This window comes from Meles meles, chromosome 13, assembly GCF_922984935.1.
Source record: "Meles meles chromosome 13, mMelMel3.1 paternal haplotype, whole genome shotgun sequence".
Taxonomy (NCBI): domain Eukaryota; kingdom Metazoa; phylum Chordata; class Mammalia; order Carnivora; family Mustelidae; genus Meles; species Meles meles.
In genome coordinates this window covers 23017100-23040131 of record NC_060078.1, presented here as the reverse complement: position 1 = coordinate 23040131, position 23032 = coordinate 23017100, and the positions used below count along the sequence as shown (strand labels likewise).

The window sequence follows — 23032 nt, the reverse complement described above, 5'->3', positions numbered from 1 at the left end:
TGGCAGGGGTGGGGAGGGGACAGTGACAAAGATGGAGGTAAAGAGAGATGGGGCATCAGATATGTAAGGTTTTGGTGGTTAACTAGAGTCAAGTTTGTGTTGTCACAATGGGAAGTGATTGAGAGTGATGGGAAGGGGGGGCAGCTGGGTGGCTCAGCCGGCTTAGCATCGGCCTTCAGTTCAGGTCATGATCCCAGGGTCCTGGGATGGAGCCCCACATCCATCAGTCTGTCAGTCCATCAGTCCCTCAGGCTCCCTGCTCCCTGGAGTCTGCTTTTCCCTCTTCCTCTGCCACTCCCCAGGCTCACAGGTGCATGCAAACACTCTCTCTCTAAGTAAATAAAATCTTGAAAAAAAAAAAAAGTTATGGGAAGCCATTGAGTGGGTTTTGAGCAGAGGATTGACATGAGCTAATATATACACTTTTTGTTTTGGTTTTTATTTATTTACTTATTATTTTTATTAACATATAATGTATTATTTGCCCCAGGGGTACAGGTCTGTGAATCATCAGGCTTACACACTTCACAGCACTCACCACATACAATTTTAAAGGGTCACCTTAAATTCTCCATGGGTAATAGACCATAGGCGCAAGATTGAGAGCAGGAAAACAAGTACAGAGCCTTTTTCAGAAATCCAAATAGGCAATGCTGCTTTGGGAGAGTGGTAGTTAGAGTCAGATTTGGAAAGCGTTTTGAAGCTGGAGCTAATCAGGGTTTCCTGATGGACTGAATATGTGACATGAAAGAAAGGATAGCCAAAAAAGAAAACAAACAAACAACAACAAAAAAACTAAACCAAAAAACTTTGCAGCACTGAAATAACTCTAGAGTTCAAAACAAAATAGGAATGTAAAAGTCAGACCACTTGGAAGGTCTCCTCTCCTAGCGCTCCATACTTCCACACACTTTTCACAGGCACAATTAATTATGTTTGCACTTGCCTGTTTAATGACTGTGTCTCCACCCACAGAATGTGAACTCCTAGATGGGAGAACTTGTATCTATCTGTCTAGTCCACCCTTATATCACCTGCACCAAACTCAATGCCAGGCAGTTTTCCAGTCCTCATTAAACACTTTAAAGAATGAATGAATACCAAAGTTTTGAGCAATCTTTAAATTACAGCTTATTAGGAGCAATTGGAAAAAAGAGGGAAACTAAAAGGCAATATATTCATTAGATGGCAGGTAGGACTAGAGAGATTCTGTTTTCTCGCTTACCTTTCTCTATCATTTAACAATCTAAGACAAAACCAATTTTATCTCACCAGAAAGATGTTGTGTCTCCTGTCAGCTGGTGGTGACCACATTCTTCTGTAAAGGGGGTTTTACCATGTTCCGCCATCATAACTGATGTTGATGATCCGACAACATATTATAAATTTAATCTGTTTAATAATTCTTAGAAAAGTATTATTTCTGCTAAAAATAATAGATACTACTAGCGTTCCATAACTCAAATTCAAGCAAAATGGCAAAACTGAAGAGTGAGATCTACAGATAATTTCCGAATCTTATTTTCAATGATTGCAGACTATCTCTCCCATAAACTTTTATACCAGCTGTTAAAAGCTCTTCAAATTGTTTTTGTTGCATTTCATTTTCACCCCTCCTCCATATAGCCAGGGAAATAAAAAAGGCGACTGAAGACAGGGAAAGTTCTGGAGATTTGGAAGTGCGAGATAGTGACCTATGTAATCCTGGTCACCGAAAGGTCTGAATTATCCAGATGAGACCATGCTTGGAGCTTGGGGCAGAGCTAGCATATAATGAATGTATTGGTTTCCAGCATTAAGTTTTTATTAAAAAATTAAGTTCCTTTAACCCTTCCGCTGAAATGTCACTCGGCTGGGGTTCTGAAGGGCAAACGTGCAAATGGCTGCAGTAATGATAGGGAGTCTTTGTGTAAACTACCCAACTCGACACCGAGTGATGTGTGGTTTGTGATGTCAGCAGAAACCGCAGATAGAATCGCTTGGGTTTCTATCTCTTGGCTAGAGAACGTCCCTACAAGAAAAGGCTGACCCTTGACTCCGCCAGAAACTTTCCCCAGACTTGGCCTCCACTAGTAGAAGGAGTCGCCCCGCTCCTGGCACCCCACGGGAATCCCAGAGGTGAGTCGTGGGGACGGTGACATCGGGGCGCGGTCCCTCCCGCCAGGAGCAGACAAGGGCGGGGTCACAGGCACTAGGACTGACCGGGGCTTGGGGACCCCGAGTGTGGGGGGTGGGGCTGTCGCCGCGGGGTGCCAGCTCCGGGGAAGGGGGGCGGGGATCTGAGCGGCCCAGGGCCCCGCCCGAAGGTCTCGAAGCAGGCCGCGAGGTGGGGAGGGCCCGGCAGCCCCCGCCCCGCAGAGAGGCAGCGACCGGCCGCAGCGCGGTGGCCCAACCGGGAGGTTCCTGGCGGACTGGGGGCCCCAGAGGTGGGAGAGGGTGGGGTCGGGCGCCTTTACAAAGACGGAGCGCTCGCTCGGCCAACCTTAGGACCGCCAGACGTTGCTGCCGCGCCTCCGGCGTCTGCAGGTAGAGTCAGCGCAAGCGGGGCGGGGCCGCGTCTGGGGGCATTGGGGACGCGCCAGGGTGGGAGGTGTTACTCAGAGGGTCCCTCCGTGCGCGCTCTCGCGGTACCCGCGCACCCAGGGGACGCAAGGGCTTGGAGCATCCCTTTGCACCCCTGGAAGAGGGGTGACCTGGTTACCTTAAGCTGACCTCCTGACAGCTGCCCAGCGGCACTGAGAACGCACGGGGCCCCACAGGGTGCTAGCTTCCAATATACTTGGGGTGTTCTCTGCACCCTCCAACCCAACTGGCCTCCAACACACACACACACACACACACACACACACACACACACACACACACACACACACGAATGCACCACGGAGGCGGAGGCCTGAGGGATTAGAGGGATAGAGACACTGTCACTCAGAAGAGATTAGAATCTGGGCAGGACGACGTGTCCATGCTGGAATCTTCAGAAACTGGGTGCAGCATCTGCAGCTTCTCCTTTCCAGCCCCCAGGTGATGCGTGATGGATTTTTCTTGGTTTGGTAGCTTTGAAAGCCCTAGGCTGTAAAAGGTTTGGGTCAACAATGAGACTTTAATCCATACAGGCTTTCTTTGCCCTGCTCTTCAACACCTTCTCGTATCTGGAGGAGGGGTACATTGGAGGATCCTAAAAACTTTGCAAGGAATGTTCAAAGTTGCTAAGTGTTTTTCAATTTGTGACTTTTTGAAAAAGAAAATACAAACTTTCTTAGTTTGAGTTAGGTTTTATTTCTTTAACATACGTGCATTCATTTGGAAAGAACTGGTGCTGTCATTAGAGAGTGAGTCCAGTAAGTATGGCATCATTAGAACTGAAAACCAAGTTAACTGTATAGTTTTAGAAAAATTGCTTCCTAATTTGTCTGTTTATGTGCTTTGTTACTGGGATGTGTCTTTGCTGGGAATGCTGTCAGTATCACCTTGGTGTCTTCTGAGGTCTCCCCTGATGTTGTCCACCTGACCTGGGACAGAACCCAGTATGCCCCCTTCTTGTGTTTCAGGTGGACACCAACCTGCTTGCAGGCCTCTAGCCCTGGTCTCTGGTGAGGGGGAAAAAGTATCAAAAATGTGCTCTTGGCAAGTTTGGGAGCAAGGAGGAATGCAGTAGATTTTTCCCCCATTAAAGTTCTCACGTATTGGCAATTTAAAACCCAAAGCTTTGTTTACCACCTGTCAGACTCACTCGTAAGTGTAAGGATTAACTAATAAAAGATTTGTAAAATGCTTCCTGAATATAAAATTCCATAAATATGCAAAATAGTAATAATCCACCCATTGTTAAATTTATGTAGCTGCTTCTGCCATGCATACAAGATGATTTAGAATGCATGTTTCCTGTCAATTAAACAATGAGTTTAGAGTAAAATAATGAGTTCAGTTCACATCTTGTGAAACTTTGAAATAAAATTTCTCCCATAAGGCACCATCGGCAAAGTATCATAAAGTAAGCATTTCAAAAAGTTGTATATGGAATAGCATTTACCTTATGGCTGGGGGAAAAGGGACCCAGTGAACTTCTGAAACTAAGAAATATTCAGCCCTGGTTTAAGTGTGCCTGACCCATAAATATTCCCTCATGTTTTGGGTATGTCTAAGGGGAGAGCAAACAGCTTTTGTGGGATGGCCTTAGAGCTAGCTGTCCACTTTAATCCATGAAATATGTCTCTCAGTATTTTAAGGCTGAAGTTCAATCTGTGGTTTTGTTCACGATGAAGAAAATCTTCACAGTTACTTAGATAAATTATTCATTCTTCTACTACCATGGGCTTGGTTTTTAAGTATCCTTAATACTGGTAATCATTTTAATATCCTGCAGATAATTAAATTAATTTGTTCCCAGTGGATTGAGTGACATGTTAACATCACATTTTCTCTTTACGTGTATTTAATAATAGTGTCTTATTTTTCTGCTTACTGGTTTCCTAGAGTAAAACCTGTTTCTTATATGCTAATTGTAAGTACAAATATAACTAAGGATGGTCTTTTTTGTTTTATGAAGACAACTGTAGTTTCCCCACTAGCAGATTAAGCTGTGAGCAGAACCACAAATTTGGAGATGTTTTTCTTGACATCTTCCCACCTTCAGTGGCCCTTCCTCATTTCCTCCACTCAGCCCTCAGATGAGTAGCTGCTGAACGGGCCCCAGCCTGGTATTCCAGAACTTCCCCACTGCTAGCACTCTTCCTTTATCCAAATCACTTAACCTCTGCCCTACTTATTTTCCAACAGTTTGGTTTGGGTGAAAGTGCACTCGGTGAAAAATCAAAGGAGTTTTCATTTACTGAGCATGGTGCCTATGATGTACCAGGCAATCAGCCACATTATCTTATTCAATCCCTGTAACAATCTGATGCAGTCGATGTCATCTGTGTTTCACACAAAAGAAAACTGAGTCTCAAAAAAGCTCTGGTACCCAAGGACGAGCAATTGATGAGTCAAAGAGTGAGGATTTGAACCAAAGCATTGTGGTGCTTCCTGCTGCATTGTGATCCTGATCCCTCAGAAGGGCTCACATTCTGGACCGAGGCATGGAAGAGTTCTCCCATTGACTGACTGGCCATTTGACCTCAGATCAGTCCCTTCAACCCTTTGGGCTTCTGATTTCCTTTCTCTAGTTTTGAATTAAATTCCCTCCCAGAGATGGAAGAGACCTTTGGATGCCAAGCACATAAACAGCTCCTCCCACAGGATTCCAGAATATGCTCTTCCCTGCCCTGGCCTTTCCTCCAACCTCCTCCCTGGTCTCTTTTTCCTTCCTGCTGGTCCCAGTAAATATCGCCCCCTCCAAGAGGCTCTTCCCAAACACTCTTCTGTTATTTTCCATCTCAGGCCCAGTGATCCCTTTAAAACACTGATTACAAACTGCACATATTTTACTTACACGTCTGTTTACATGTAGCTATTGTTTTTATCTTCTCCATCATTCCCCCATCAGACTGTAAGCCACATGAGTCCAGAGCTCTTTCTGCCTGATTTTTTTCATTACTGTCTTCCCAGGGTCTAGCACAGTGACACACAGCACATAGCTGTGATCAGTAAGTGTGTTTGAATGATTATGAATTATATGATTATAATTATATAATGAATAATTATCTCCTACAAAGGACATGTGTTAATGGCCGATATATTGTCCCATCCCTGGGAAAACCCAAATGAAGCATCATCAATCTTACACTGTTACCGTGAGCCTGAGTTATGAATGGGAATCCAAGTACAGTAATGGAGAAAACACGGCTACCACGGGACTCCCTGGACAAGCAGACACACTGCATATAGTCCAAGCCCCATATTTTACAACAGAGAAAACTGAACCTCAGAATGATAACAGGAACTTAGGTTCAGAAGACCCACTAGAGGGATGCCTGGGTGGCTCAGTCAGTTAAGTCGCTGCCTTCGGCTAGGATCATGATCCCAGAGTCCTGGGATCGAGTCCTGCATCAGGCTCCTTGCTCCACAGTGAGCCTGCTTCTCTCTCAGCCTCTGCCTGCTTGTGCAAGCTTATGCGCACGCTCTCTCTCTCTCTCGGACAAATAAATAAATAAAATCCTTAAAAAAAAAAGAAGAAGAAGAAGAAGACGACACACTGGAGACCAACTAATGTTCCAAACTATTATTAAGAAGAAGAAGAAGATGACGACAACGACGACACACTGGAGACCAACTAATGGTCCAAACTATTATTTTATGGATGAGGACACAGAACATAAAATAGAGAACCCCTGTGCATCCTGACTTCCAGACCAGCACACGCCTCACCAAGCAGTCAAAAATCCCAGGGATTACCCAGTCAACAGCGGCAGGGAGTGTTAGGAAATGACACTTCTTTTTCCCAGAAATCCCAAAAAGCCTTAGGTTTCCCAGACCAATCCTGGATAGCAACATTAGTACTCAGTAGAACACTCTACTTCAGATAATCTTATTTTTTAAATTTTGTATGGCCTGTATAAATTTCAGTGACTCATTTACTATTTTAATGGTCTATCAGGCAGCCTTTTAATACCTATCAATAGTTTACCAGCTCTGTTTAAATGCTGAGGAGCTCCAAATGGCAAATCTACAGGGCTGAGCATTTACCACTAGCATGATAGAGTCAAGATACATTTAAAAGATGACTGATATTTTGAACTCCAAATGATGATGGCTTGTTTTTAAGGACTAAAATAACTTTTCTTCTCTAACTTAAAGAGCAATCCTTGCTAGAGTATTACATCCCATTAAAAAAAGCAGTCCTTAAGCTTTAGAGGGCATAAAAATCATCTGGAAGGCTTTTAAAAACCCAGATTGCTTAGAGCCTTTCTGCACATTTCTGAATTAATAGGTCTGAGATTGGGCCCAGACAACTGCATTTTTAACACCTTTGGTGATTTTCTCAATCAAATAGTCTGAAGATCTCACTTTGAGATTCAATATTATTCTTAGTATGTTTTGAAATTTTCCAGGTTCCTTATAAGAGGATTTTTTTAAACAAAGATAATTGGGGGAAAGTTCAATGTGTTTGAAGCTAGCAAATAGTGTACTAGGTATGATGGGAATCTGTGTTCCTTGTAGCAAAAGCCATATATATATAATCATGATATAGCTATTGGGTTTGATAACGCCCCCAAATCAAGAATGTTCCAAAATGTTTCTGTTGGACCACAAAAGTAAATCAGTAATTAGCAATAAATTTAAGTGTTAAGTTCTGTGCAGCAGTAATGAAGCCCCTTGCCCTCCAGATGATTACACTCAGTATAGCAGAGAGAAAAGATTAATATCCACAAAACATTCAAGGAAAGGGCTGCAGATCAAGTACACGATGCCCGGTTAAATTTGAATTTCAAATACACAACAAATCATGTTTTAGTATGGGCATGTCCCATATAATATTTTTATTTGCTAAATCTGGCAACCATGCTCAGTGAACATTAGCATTTAATGTCATTAGTTTCCAGAACTTGGGGCTGGGTTGGGGGCCAGGTGGGGGAGGGGATGGTAATGCTGAGTGGTTGTTAAGCTTTGAGAAACTGATAAAAGCTCTGAACATGCTCCTGAGGAAAGTGCCCAATAGCACTTTCTAACACAACTCTCATAGTATTGCATGGATCCAGGCTGCCAAAGCTCTTGGGGACATCAGGATCATCTGCAACGTAGACAGTAGAGGCCAGCTCTTCAAATACTTCCTCTGGGCTGGTGGGTCTAGAAGGTATCTTGCAAAAGTAGAATGTGAACTTGGCCTTTTTTTTTTCTTAGATTTTATTTATTTGTTAACTTGACAGAGAGAGAGAGAGAGTACAAGCAGGGGGAGCAGCAGAGGAAGAGGGAGAAAAAGACTCTCCCGTGAGCAAGGAGCCCGATGTGAGGCTCAATCCCAACACCCGCGATCATGACCTGAACTGAATGCAGGTGCTTAACCTACTGAGCCACTCAAATGCCCCTGGACTTGGCCTTTAAGAGCAGGAGAATTTAGCTGGATTGTGGGTTTAGGAGACTTCTCAAGGCTTTGACAGAAGGCAGGTTCCCTTAGGCCTTGAGGATATTTAGTAAGGAATATTGAGAAATTAGCTTGGACTGGTTTCTCGCAAAGTCCAGACTGTGACAGCCTTAAATTCTGAAGGGTTTTCAGACTGCCTATATTGGGAAACAGTGCGTGCTTAGGGATGTATCGTTAGGAATGAGAAGGTGATCAAAGGGAGATGGTAGAGTGAAATTGGAGGCGGCCTGGGCTCCAGGGTCAATAGGCTGGTGTCAGCTCCTCCGTTAACAAGCTGGGAAGCCTTTGGTGTGTGCGCAAGTTCTGTGGGCCCCAATCTCTTACACTGCAAATTGGGAATAATAATAGGGAGCTCTAACAGGGTGGTTGTGAGGGTGAAAGGAAGGGCTTGGCATAGTGGCTGACAGCGCATAGTAAATCGGTGGTACCTAAGGCTAGAATACACCGTTGTTGTTGTTGTTGTTGTTGTTGTTGTTGTTGTTGCCGCCCTTAGTATTTAGGGGGGATCAGTGGCCCAAAAGCCTACAAGAATGGTGAAATATTGTTTGATCTGGATTTAGAGAAAGCTTTAACATCTCCCTTTTCCAAGTTAAAATTTCATTATCAAAAAACAGTAAAGCGCAGAAACAAGTTAGTAAAAGAATGTTTGTACTTTTAACTGAGGAACTTAAAGTAAATACACTCAACCCCTTCCTGATTTTTCCCAGGAGAGGGCGTATTATGGACAATTTCAATCACATACTCCTATCCAGGGTCAAGGAAACTGTGTTACTCTTAATAGCAGATTTGCCATAGTAACTGCCTCGCGTTGTCTAATATTTAAATTAATTTGCACATGATAAGCTCAGACTCATCATGCAGAAAGTTGTTCCCCAAAGCCATTTAAACACAAAGCAGATGAGTTTATCGGAGAGAATTCAGCAACACCCTGCCTTCTCAGAGTTGACTGATAACGCAGAAAATGGGCTCCTAGGGGCTCTGGAGTCCGACTGTTCAGGTTCCAATCCTAGCCGTCTCCTGTGAGCAGCTTTGTGACCAGGCAAATCGCTTTGCCTCTCCAGACCTCAGTTTCTCCTTCTCCGTAAAACAAACCTCCTAACAGCCTTCCCTCCCAGGGCATGCGCACAGAGCTCTCACGCAGTTTCTGGTTCCCAGTAGGCATCCCACAGAATTCTGTGACCTCATTGTCATCTTCATCTTATCGGGATGTTATTTCTTTAATATATGCATAAAGAATTTAATTTAGGAAAACATCTAATAATGTGGGAAATATTTATGATCTTTAGTCACCTCTTAATGTATTGATTTACACAGCCAGGGCTATTGAGAACATTTTCCAAACCAGAGTCCAGGCTTCTTATTCCAAAGAATGTTTAATCCCAGTTTTCATGATGTGTCACTTTGTCCAGCTCATCCATCTTCAACTTTTACAGGGTGATTGGTGCTTTTCTTAAAAGCTTTGGGTTTCAAACTGTATATTAAAGCGTCTGAGCACTAGAATTTACTTGGCTCATAAACCTATGGCACGGAACAATACAGGATTAGTTTACGGTACATTATAGTTACAGGTATGACAGTTATGGTTTATTTGGTCTGTGCTGAACACCTTGAGGGCATCTCCCACAGTGCCTTAAAGATGGGAGACTCAACTATCTATTGAATGAAATTAATGTGTAACGAAATACCTCGCATTCTTTTTCTGAAAATACGTTTACCTCACATTAGGAAATCTAACTTTTAAAAAAATGAGAACAAGGCAAAGACTTCTGACTTTCCTGCATAAGAGCATGAGTCTGATATTTCTAGACTGAAGTACTGAAAGTGAATTTGGAGATCTACCATTGATATTTCCTAGAAGAGATATCTATGGACTATAACATCTCCCTTCTTCGCATTAGCTGGTCCCTTTATCTCAAATATTCTCCCCTAGGATATTGCTTGTTTTATGTTCGTTTTTTTGATAGTCTACCCTACCTCCACTGGACTAGAAGCACCCTGAGGTTAGAGGTCAAGCCTACACATTTATTGCTGTTTACTGCAATAAACAGCTACAGAGTATCTATTGCAGCGCTAAGCACTTAGTGGGTAATCAATAAATAGGCTGTCAATTAGTTGAGTGTCAGAAGTAATGACATAAGACAGCTGGTCTTATGCAATTATTCCACTGCAAAGCAGTAGTCTTCTTTTTTTTTTTTTTTATCTTTTGGATCAAAACCACCTTTCAGAATTGGATTAAAATCACGAAATGCCTCATTAATAAAACTTTACATGCTCAAAATTTTGCATATGATCTCAGTCCCTGGACCTCAGTCTAGGAATCCCAGTTCTAAAGGTATATATGTAAATACTAAGAAAATCTGACTGAAATATTAAACTAAATATCACAAAAAATTTAATTACTATAAATACCAATGTGTTAATATTCATGCATCTATAGCAATAAATTATATGTTGCCTCGGGAAAATTCTGCAACCCTCCAAAGGAAAAAAAAAAGGGCATCTATAAATGTTGAATGTTTTATTTATATGCTGGAAAGGATTTAAGGCTTATAGAGAAAGGCTAATAAAAATACATACTGTACAGCAATATAAAATATATTTCAAAGAGGTAAGAAAAAATGAGTCAAAGGAAAAAAATAAGGCTAAGAACATAAGATGGGGCCAGGAGAGAGATTCATACTAAAAATTTATGCCATGAAATTCAACACTCTTGCTAGAAGATAGTAACAAATTTTGTTCTCAGTTTTTTATCAGCCAATGCAAAGGAGAAAAATATAATCAGTTATGTCCTGCAGAGGGTCGTGTTTTATATATACTTTTATATGAATACATGGATATGTATTTAATAGCAAACTGCTTCTTAAAAGAAGGAAGTTTCAGTATCATAACAAAGAATGGATTATATTTCCAATGTTCATTTGTGTCAAGTGTCCTTGTCCTGGAGCCTGAAATAACCCATAATAAATGTCCAAAAATAACTGACACTTTGGACGTTTACATGAAGATGTTATGGCTTTCCTTGAAGGAAGAGGCCTCGTGAGGTCAGTGAGGCCCTGGCAGAGCTCAGAGGAGGGGTGGGGGACAGACTAGGAAAACAAAGGGTTTTCTGCATTGTCTCACACCCCATCAGTCCCTGCAGCAGTTCACCCTTTCCACTGCCGCACACTATTTAAATACGATGCCTGAAGCTCTCATTCTCCCCCTTGAAGGCGGATGCACCTAGGATGTTGAACAACATTGAGTTATTCCCCCTAACCTTAGTTTCCTTGGATAACAGTCTGTCATGGGGACTTCTACGCCTTCTCTCTTTGAAAGAGCGAATACAATAACTAGCTTCTCAGAACATTATGTGGATTTGTGGCATTCTCAGAAGGGCTATAAATGGATCACATTGACAGCTTTATTTGTCATTCTTAAATGGAATGTGTTTTTCCCCCTTTGAGTTAAATTGAAATCAGATGGCATTTCTTATTTCAATGTGGAATGTTTTTACTCTCATAATTGCAAAATGGCATTCATAACTGATACTATTCTAATTTACAAAATTTGTGTTTTATTATTGGGGGGTTTCTATTTGCAAAGTAACTGAAGGAAAACAACTTATGCAACATTTTCGTTTTGCCTATTTATTGAGATCCTGATATAGTTGCTAGAATTTTGTCGCCATATGGAAGCAGAGACAATTATATTGCATGTAATGACATGGATTTTAGAAGCAAGGATATAAAAAGACATACCCAGCAGAATACCCACAACCCGGAGACTAAAACATTTTTGAAACCTCTTCTCCCCTTTGCCTCTCCAGCATGTCCCTGGTCTCAATCATCTCTTCCTTTCCTTATAATGGCTCTTGTTCAATATATGTAGGGGCAAAATGGCAAGAATAAGGTTGAAGGCACTATTTTCATACCTTAGCTTATTTCTTATATGCTGAAACCAGTTGCTTCGGCCCAAGTGAAATTTTTCATTTAAAAAAATCCCCATCACTGGAGCGCCCAAGTGGCTCAGTCGCTTAAGCATCTGCCTTCATCTCAGCTCATGATCTTAGGATCCTGGGATCGACTCCCACATCGGGCTCCCTGCTCAATGGGGAATCTGCTCCTCCCTCTCCCCCTCCCCCTGCTTGTACATGTGCTTGCTCTCTCTGTCAAATAAATAAATAACATCTTTAAAAAAAAAATCCCCATCAGTCGCATCAACCCACTACTCAAACTGTGTGAGAAAAGAAGCCCTCCTACTTTAATTTCTGAAATCCTCCAAAAGCTCCCAATGTTCTTGTTACTGATTTCAATGCTGTGCTTATCTTTAGAATTTTCAAACACTACGCAATGGGTACATTTTTCACACTGAATTTATATGTGTTTATTTTCATGCTCATTTTATACACATGTTCAGTAAAGTCAGCTTTACCAAGTACCCACTAAGCGCCAGACACTATTAGGATACAATGAATGTCTTCAGGTATCCCTGCCCTCATTTGTCCTACAGGCTGGCTGGTGGGGAAGAGAGACAGTAAAGGAATGACACAAATCGGTATGAAACTGAAACTGTTGTAAATATGCCACAGAGAAGAGATACAAAGTTCTGGAAACTGAGATCTAAATAACAGATAGCAGTCAACCAGACAAGGAGTAGAGGCAGAAGGCATGACGTGGAAGGTGTAGAAAGCTATGACGTATGGCAAGAAGAGAGCAAAAGCAATGGGAGAGACTGAAGGAAGATCAAGTGGCCGGAGTACCGAGAGCAGGGGTGAACAGCATGAGTCTGGAGATGTGATCAGGGGCTGTCACCATGAAAGGCTCTTAAGCCATAGCAAAAAATATGTCTTCATCCTAGAACCAGTGAGAAGGTTGGGAGAGGGGAGGGGGGATTGTAGTGAGTTACATCGTCAATTTGCTATTTCAAAAAAATATTTCTGGCTACAATGCAGAGTATGAGGTGGCAAGGTGAGAAGTTCATGCAGACCAGTTGAACATTTTTCAGTACAGAGATACTGGTAATATGACCTAGGGGAGGAAGGATGAGGTGGTGGTGATTCCTAAAAATGAATGGATTCAAGGGACAGGGAGGAGGTAAATGGACGGGTCGTCTTCTGCAATACTGACATGGCGCCCGTGCGGAAGTGTAAGGGAACACTGGAGGAGGAACAGGTTTGCAAAGACAGACGCTAAGTTCAGTTAGACATGTGGAGTTTGAATTCTGTAGGAAACATTAGAGGACAGAGCAAAAAGACTCTGGATTGTGGGTGTGGAGCTTGTCAGAAAGCTCTAGGGTTTGGATGTAAACTTGTGACTCATCTTTAATCCATAGTTCTGGCTCTGACGGATCCGTAGATGGACTTGACTGCCTACAGGAAGATAACAGAGTGAGTAGTGGAATGAAAGTCTTAAGGAATTCGAACAGCCAAGTAGTGAATGGTGAGCTTGTAAAGGATGAAAGGAGTAGTTTAATAGAAGGAAACCCAGGAAATTGCTGGATCATGGGGGCAGGGGTGGAGGGGGACACGGGAGCAGGGATTTCATTTCAAGATGGTGGGAGTGGTCAGTTGGCTTGAATGTACAATATTGAGAACTGCTTTTCTATTTAGCAAGCGTGGAGAGCACCGATCAGGAGAGAATTGTTTTGAATTAAAGAAAAATCGCTAAGTGATATGTATGGGAAATAGAGTTCTAACTGGGTCTATTTGCAGTCATGCCTATTCAAGAAGATTTTACATTTCGTATTTTACATCTCTCCTAACGAGATGCCTAGGGAGCTAACATGATAGAGAAGAAAGCCATTCTGACATGTTGGTGACCACGATAGAGTGGAACTGGGGTGGAATTTGAGCACAGGAGAGTCTGAAGTCCTGGGGTCTGACTGGAGAGAAAACGTGAACCTGACAGCAAGGAATGTTAGGAACACAGTACTGCCTGTTCCTCCATCCAGGGATACGTGCGCCCAGGGTAAATAAACCAAATGTTCATGAAGCGGTATGGACTCGCCTCACCCACTTGCAGGCATCCCAGAAGGAGACTGTGGGCTGACGCATCGCACAGCCCGTTCTCCTTTGAGGTGAGCTGCAGCCTCAGCTTCCCTCCTAGCACGGGCTACACCACAATGGTCTGCGCATGCGGGGGTGGAGGTGGAAGTTGATACGTCAGCCAGTGAGCTCCGTGATGAGGCAAAGGTCAGACTGCAGAGGTGTGCGCTGCTGATGGGAAGTAAGAAAAGGAAGATGACTACTGGTAATTATATGCAGTAGTTTGGCTCTGAAAGGGAAACAGGAGATTGGAGGGCAGCTGGAGAGAGGTCACTGGATGAGCAAGCACACTCATTCAGTCAACAAATATTAAAATGTCTTCCATGTGCCAGGCACTAAGACAGGTACCAGGAAGGTATTTTCCAGCCCTAATGGGAGATCTTCCATAAACTATATTTCATGTGATAATCTCAAATGCAGAGTGACTAAATATTTTGTGATCTGATTCACTGGAACGAATGCAACATCTTCCCTCAGATACAAACCACCTTACTTGATCTTTGTAAAATGATCAAATTTGTTAAAATTAAAAAAGAGAAAAATAACGTGCCCATCTGTACTTCTTTTTTCTCATCCTCTCTCCTTCCATTCCTTTAGTGTCCCAAATCTGGACAGTCTTGCTATTGTCACTTATTCAGAAAATATTTTCTAGAATGTTCTTAACCCTACATTCAGAGCCTCTCATAGTGCTATTGGATGTTTCAAAATCATCTGATCTATAATTTATAGAGCACCCACATAATGAAATATCGGCTATTACCCCCATGGAAGTTAGAAATGTGAATAAGGCAGGGTTTCCCTACCTAGACTATAAGTCTTATGAGGGTTTTGGGGACTACTGTGTTTAGACCATATAGTCAGAGTACTATAAGTGGGATTTTTGTGGTAAGGTTGCAATTAAGGATCCTTGGGTTTGCAGAGAACGGTACACTAAATTCTTACACAAGAATTCAGAAATATCCCTGAAAGAGGTAATATTTGAACTGGATGTTAAAAAATGAGCATTTCAGACAGCGGAAAGTTAGTCAGCAAAATCACAGAGGCAAACCACTTTGTGGAGGAGCGGAAGAGTAAAGTGAAATGGTTTGGTATGGTTGGAGAGGTTATGTGGAAAGTAGTAAATGCACTGATCTGGGATATTGGGAAGCTCTGCTGAGGAGTGCCTAGACTTGATCCTACACTCACTGGAAGTGTCAGAAGTTTTCAAACAGGTGGAGAAGCATGATGTTTAGGAAGAAAACTGGGATCATCAGGAGAGCTGGGAACTAATGGGGACTGGAAGCGGAGAGTACATGAGATGGGAGGCCATTGCCTGGATGGAAGATGGTAGACAGGGGATGAGTTTCTGCCAAGATGATGGCCTTGGAATGTCAAGGGAAGTTGAACTTCTTGTGCTCAAAGTGGTCATGATAAGTTAGATGTGTGTGTTTGGAAGGTACAGTGATGGGGGAGAATGAAGAGGACATCACATGTTCAAGCCAGGGAGAGTGGCAATCCCACTGATTTTAGGGACAGAAAGAAAAGCAAATTCAGGAGATAATAGGGATGAGGATCCAGCCTAGAAAGCATGAGAAAAAGGTATTAATTTAAGACATTTAAGCCATGGGTGTGCATGAAATTACTGTCAAGTGGAGAACCTTGATGAAGGCCCACATTTAAGGAAGGGAGAAGAGCCAGAAGAGGAAAATTGAGTTTCTTGCAAGATTGGAAGTGAGATTCAAGGAAGTCAAGAAAAAACATGGGATCTCAAGGATGAGGACTCAAGCTGTGATTTTTTTCACCTATAAAGGTGATCCTGAACAGCATGGGTTTGATATGCAGAGTCCACCAAGCAGATTTTTTTGATAAATACAGTAGAGTACTATAAATGTATTTTCTCTTCCTCATGAATTTCTTAATAACATTTTGTTTAGCTTACTTAGTTATAAGAATATAGTATGTAATGCATGGACTTACAAAATGTGTGTCAATCAACTGCTTATGCTATCAGTAAGGCTTCCAGTCAATAGTAGGCTCTTAGTAGGTACATTTTGGGGGAGTGAAAAGTTATATGTGGATTTCTGACCATGCAGGGTCAGCACCCCTTACTCCTGCGTTGTTCAGGGGTCAACTATATAATCATCTGGTTGTATCTTTCTCTTCCTTTCCCTTCTGGATTGGTCCCGTGGAATGGGTGCAGCTGTCAGTCCTGTATCATGTCTAGGTTCACACTTCATCCTTGCAGCTCCATGCCCTATTAAGCAGTGACTGGCCTACAGTCACCATCCATCAGTGACTTCCTTTGGAAGCTCCCCACCCCCCAACTACTAAGAACATAACTTAAGGAAAGAAGCTCCGTGCATGTGTGTGTGTTAGGAAGGCACAACAAGGGGGAAGTGCTGGGTGATTTGTTAGCTGGGTATCAGTGGGCTTATATTTAGTATTATCCTAATTCAAGCTTCATGTTTGTCTCTAGGAATAATACAATTTTATGGTGATAATAACTACCTCCAAGCATAAGTAGTGTTTTGCCCTTCAGCTTTCATGGTAGGTAGTCAGGCCCACTTTGTTAAGTAGTTCATTTTATTTCACTGTTCGAATGTTGTGTTTTCCATGAAAAATTTTTCTAGGAATTTTGTATGAGGACAATTTCTTTCGGGGGAGTAACATATTTTCTCCTTTCTAACAATAGAAGTTATCGAAGAAATTATGTTCTCCTTTTATCTAAATTACCAAGAAATTCAAATCCAAAAAGTAATTTAAATTATCTCAAATGTTGACCAATGTAGGTGGCATATGACCATCTTCCTTTTTTTACTCTCAACACTGTTATTTTTATTCATATTTCATTATTTCTCTACTTGGAAGCCACCCCAAATCCTCATGATGAAGAGTCAGGGAAAATAAATTAAACACTTCCACTGTTAACTAAATGTCTTTCCAGACATCATCTCCTTTGATCATCAGAACAAGCCATTGACTATATTATTACTCCCACCAGAGCAGTGAGGGAGTGGAACCTTGGTGAAGTCAAGGACATAAAATTCACTCAGACAAGTACTGAGTGGGATTCAACCCTCGGTCTTCTTTCTCTTGTGACAGTGGTCGTTTCAGTCTATCTGGCTCAGAATTTGTGGGCAGCTGGGCACAGAGTTGGCTGTGACAGCTCTCGTCCAGATGAGAACTAACCACTGACATGAGAAGCTAGTATAGTTTGGGGCAGTTTTCTTCTTTACGATGAACTAGTCCATGTTTCTGTCTCCTCCCTAGATATTATAACATTCAAGAAGCACATGAAAGGGAACTCTCTCATCAAGTATTCTTGATTAAGTTACGAAAATGGAACGGAAGTTCATTCTCCCCCTTCATATGGTAAGTAACTACTAATTGGAGTAAGATTTGCCTTTCCCCTCCTCCTGATTTCCTCTCAATATTTACAAAAGAAATGGAAATGCTTCTGGTGTGAAGGTAGCATGATTTATGAATCCTATCCAGATCTGTCTTCAGAATATTTCATTAAAAAGGAGAATTTGGTGAAATTGTGGTTTTTATAAATTCTAGTTTCATATGTTTTATCTCGCTTAGAACTGGAGTCATTGTGAACTACATATGTGTTTGATGATTAAAATAACATAACTCTTCTACCCACTTGATACACACTTTTAATTCTTGGGTGCAAATTGACATGTGGACTCTGAAAAGTCATGGCCACATAAAAGAAAGATTTAGAAATGCCAGACTGCTGGGCAGTGGCATTTCTCTTCATTCCAGAAGCCCTAGTTTGGAGCAGCCACCCTTTTGGCCTGGCACTGACTGTCTTTAACTGGAAAAACATCTCACTTTGCAAGTGACAAGAACTGAGTCACCCCACGTGAGCAAAATCAGCTCTTAAAGAAAGGGCAACATTATTAAGTTCTTTCACCAGAATATTGTGCCTGCAGGACTTAAAATGATTTGAAACAGTTCAGTCCCTTTGTCCACCCACAAAATCATTTATTTTCACCCTTCATTGTATTTTACTTTTCTTTCTATGTTCCAATGCATGTTTAAAAGAAAAAGTCTATTATGTAAAGTTGTGAATATTCATTAATACATTTCATTTATTCTAACAAGTTAGGAAGGTGGGCATCTCCTAATTTGTGGGCAGGCTGGATTAGAGATAACTCTCAAACAAATGTGGCCTTTATTCTTTAAACTACATATAGTAACTCCAACAAAACATTACAAAGTAAAAATCCTTAAGGAGACCTGTAATAATAAATCATATGAACATTTTGTTATTAGCATATAGATTGGATGTATGTAGGAGCTTGTAAAGTGCCTGAGGTTCACTGAAAATAGTTTATTCTGTGTCTAAAAAGTGTATGCAAGATTGAAAATAAATGTTTAAAACACCATATATTATCTACTTATAAATAAAGTGTTTGCAAAAGCAAAGGTAAACGTCAGCCCAGCTCATGAAAAAATTATCAAGATTTAAATTTATTGAAACCATAAATTAATGAGATATTACCATGTGTGCATAAATAACTTAAAGAATAAAATTTGCTGATCCTTCTCTCATATGGATATTTGTGCTAATGATTCAGGATCCTATTTACTCTATTAGTCCCCAAAGTAATTGCTTATTTGAAGAAGTTCTGTCTTATGGGTTTTCAGTTAATTAAATCCATTTGCATTTTATGCACACATTTTAAATTCTCAAGTCCTATTTTTCATAAGCCAGATTCAAATATGTTCTTGTAATAATACCTCTCATTAAGGCATTAGTCTTTCATTTTTAAAGGAACTTTCAAAATAGCCATATGCATAAAATGCTTATTAATGAAATCCAATCAATATTTTAGAAAAGTCAACCCATTAAATGTTATTTTTTTAGTTTGAATTTTCCTATTTGTAATGGTGATTACTATGCTGAACCTATTTCCAATTTCTAATTTTTCGGTTAGCTTAATTTATTCAATGATTTTTTTTTTTTTTGCTTTGATTTTGCATGGCAGTTTTTAACGTCTAATATGCCTTTAGAATTACAAACAACCTTTTCCCAAAGAGTAGCTTTTTCAAGGTATATGCATATTAACTTGTTGATCTTGCCAGCCTGGTTAGGATAGCACTAAAACATGAAGCAAAACTTTTCTAAATCTGAGGAACAGAGTATAACAATTCACAAAATTAGGGCTATTTTTAAAAAATTTATTTATTTTTAAATTTTTAAAAAAATTTAATTTTTTTGAAAATAAATTTTAAATTTAATTTTTTAAAAAATTATTTTTTATAAACATATAATGTATTTTTATCCCCAGGGGTACAGGTCTGTGAATCGCCAGGTTTACACGCTTCATAGTACTCGCCATAGCACATACCCTCCCCAATGTCCATAACCCCACCCCCCTCTCCCGACCCCCCTCCCCCCAGCAACCCTCAGCTTGTTTTGTGAGATTAAGAGTCACTTATGGTTTGTCTCCCTCCCGATCCCATCTTGTTTCATTTATTCTTCTCCTATCCCCCTAACCCCCGTGTTGCATCTCCACTTCCTCATATCAGGGAGATCATATGATAGTTGTCTTTCTCCAATTGACTTATTTCACTAAGCATGATATAGGGCTATTTTTAAAAGTGTCATTTTCTCAAAGCTTTCAGATACTTGAGAAGTTGTGAATTAAAGTACACAAGTAATAAAAATTGTAAATACCTTCATTAGGTCCAAACTGCCCTAGCTTGGAAGCTTGAAGAAGCTACTAAATATAGGAGAGTGGAGGCACACAGAAGAGAGGTCAGGAAGAGCCATGGAATCCATGCCCTGTGCCCAGGCTCTAAAACCAAAGTGCATGGCAAGGCCAGATGCTGGGAAGGGCACCTGGGGGCACAATATGGAGAGCTGACCTGAAACCCAATTTTGAAATCACACCTAACTGAACTATCTCTAGGTGGTTATTAGACGTTTATCTAGTTTACCGTTTATCTAAGCTTAGTCGTTCCTCTGTGCAAAAAAGATACGGAATGCAGTGTCTAGATACATTTAGGTTCCAATTCCAGCCCAAGATTATATCTTAATCAAATAAGAATAGAGTATCCAAATGGAGAAAAAAAGAAGAGGAAGCAAGGGAGGGAGGGAAAGAGGACAGATAGCCTGAAACCAAGATAAGTATGAGTTATTTTGACCTTCCTGGCAATATTGGACAATAATGTACTTTTGTTGACCTCTTATCATGAGATATAAGTATAAAATGGAATATATTTTTGATATGCTGAAAGACTCATACACTTTATAATAAAATAAACAAATTTCATTCAATTAAATGTTATTAATTCTTTGAAGCAATGATCTCTGTAAACTATAATGCCAATAGTATCCTAAGAAGATAACATTTTCTTGGTAACTGGAATCGCCCTAAAGAAACATTTCTTCTCATTTAGACAAAGTAGGAATAAAGCACTTGTATTACCACTTGTATAAATTTTTAATACTGAATAAAATATTAGTGTTTAGTGTAATATTGATTCTCAACATAATACTCCTCCGTAATAGCATGCTAATTGGTTAGAATTAAATCAGACAGATTCAAAAACCCTGAGAACAGACCATCTAACACTTGTAATTTTTTTTCATTAGTTTCCAGAATTCCAATTAAAATGGAGTAAATCTGCCAAATAAAAGGCCATGGTACAATAAAGTTTCCGTGCACTGTCACGTGCATGCCTTCCTCCTTCCCGGGGCTGCACCCCCACGATGAGATCTAGAATGAGGAGGGTGGGAGAGGGCACATCATGACTTGTGGGTTCCAACCACACCATTAACAGCCTTCGAAAGAGGTAGGCAGCCTCTGTGCGTGCCAGCTCTCTCATTTCCCACCTGTGAGACCTGCGGAGTTTTACCTAAAACTTGGAGAGCTGCAGTTTCCTCGTCAATAAAATTACTAACCTAACAGTACCAATCTCCTGGACTTGTTAAGGAGGTAAAACAGAGATTCGTTGCAACTAGGGGTGATTTTGCTTTTCCCCACCAGGAGACATTAAGTAATGTCAGGAGATACTTTTGGAGGTCACAACTGGGGGCCGTGGGCATGATATGGGTGTCTGGGGAGTCCCAGCAGGGATGCTGCTATTCTGGATGCCCAGGACAGCCCTCCCAATAACAAGAAGTCCTCTGATCCAAAAGGTCAATATTGGCAAGACTGAGAAACCCAAGAGAACAGTGACATCATGTCTGTAATGTCAGCATAATGTCTGACACACAGGAGGCCCTCAGAGAATGTTTGTAGAATTCCATTGTTATTGTCATTATTTGTTTGACAGGAACTCCAAATCACCCTCATCATATCAGGACTGAGTCCTATAAGCAATTCAGCAAGTCCACCACAAGTGGACTCAGTCATGCCTATCTGCTAGGTCATCCAGATGAACTGTTCCTTTGTTAGGGGCCTTCAGGAATGGACTGACCCACTTAATACTAGACTGGTCTAGACAGGATTGTACCAAAGTTCGTGGGCTATCCTTTAATTTTTACCTTCTTAGGAATTAGAAACAAATAGGAAGAGACAAGTAAAAGGTAACCTACAGTACCAGGGGACTGTTACTTTTTAACTCCTGCTGTTAGAAAGGGCTCAGGGGTCTCCTGATGATCATTTCCTTTACAAAATAAGCTGATTTCTGGACAAATGGCTGGGAAATATGGTCTTCTGGTTAAAATAAGATCTTGACTATATTATGGACAAATACTATCAATTTCAAAATGAATCAAATGAGACAAAATAGTTTTAGCTTCATGTTAAAACAGTTTAGAGAGGGGAAACTCTGGCTTAATCCAAGACTTTCAAGGTCAAACAGACCTGAGTTTTGAATTTCAGCTTTATAAACTTCAAGCTGAGTGACCTTGAATAATTTGCCTTCTCTGAGCTCAGTTTCCTCATCTAATAGGCAGAAAATTATGTCATAGGGTTGTTGAGAGAATTCAATGATACAGCATTTGACTTAAGTTAGAAGTGAATAAATGGTACTTATTGCTTCTTCTGGAGAGCCTGCATTGCCTTGGGGTTCTAATCATAGCCCTTGGTTCTCCTCCTAAGAATGGTAACTGTATGTAGGTACTTCTTATTAACAGAGGAATCTCAACATACATCCATTACCTCAACGAACAAAAAATCTTAGACTTACTTCAGTAACAGTGATTTAAGAAGAAAAAAGAAAGGTACATTTTATACCTGGAGTTTCCCAGTGAGAATTTTTTTTTTCAAGGAAAAGGTGGATTTCCTAAATTAAAGTATGAATGATGTGCACATCTTTCTGGCATATTTTAATATAGTTGATAATCCACTTTTTAATTAGCCACCTAATTATAATTCAATAGAAATTTCCCTAGGTGAATGTAGTAACCTACTTCAGAGAGAGAAATGGAGCTCTGAGTGGGCACTCCTACTGTGAATTTTAACTTTTTTAGGTTCAATTTGTTCTAAGCCTAACTGGCTCAGGAGAGATAGGGAGAGCTCTGTTTCATAACCTAATAATTCTGACTGCCAGGAAAGTTGACTATAAGGCTAAATTCACCTTTTATTAGTATTTTTATTTTTCTCTTTTCTTTGTTCCCTGGAGAAGAACCAACTCTCTTTTTTTATCTTCCCATCATTCAAATGTTTTATATTTGAAAGCGAAAACATTTATGCATAGTCTACACTATGGCTCCCTTCATTTTCTTGGTGGTTTGCTTTCTTAACTCAAGGTTCCCTTACTTTCAACTCCTGAGAGGCAAGGGACTGAAAGGCATGTGAGGGGACCATCTCAATCCACACTTACTTACTTCCACAACCCAGAATGTACTAAGGAGGGAGATTTTTTTAATCTATTAATTAGCAATAGATGTTTGAATTTCCCAAACCCTAATGGTTATTTTTTATCATTGCTCATGACCTTAGTTTAAAAGGGTTTCAAACTCACCAACTGGTGTTATAGAAATGAAATTGATTGCTTTATTGAATTCTCTCTTCCAACCAGTTTTAGCTTTGTGTAGTTACAAC

The 23032-nt window shown here is 40.7% G+C and overlaps 1 protein-coding gene across 7 annotated transcripts in view; it reads left to right on the top strand.

The window, feature by feature from the left end:
* Nucleotides 1-2038: 2038 nt before the first annotated feature.
* RHOBTB1 (Rho related BTB domain containing 1) overlaps nucleotides 2039-23032 on the top strand; it is a 121144-nt gene continuing 100150 nt past the window's right edge. For 4 of the 7 annotated variants that reach the window (XM_046027459.1, XM_046027452.1, XM_046027453.1 and 1 more), the window contains exons 1-2: nucleotides 2384-2526; nucleotides 17292-17393. The gene's annotated coding sequence lies outside the window, so the exon portion shown is untranslated. Of the gene's footprint in view, nucleotides 2119-2383; nucleotides 2527-2954; nucleotides 3025-17291; nucleotides 17394-23032 lie in introns of those variants that run through there. The other 3 variants (XM_046027454.1, XM_046027458.1, XM_046027457.1) reach the window with 3 other exon arrangements.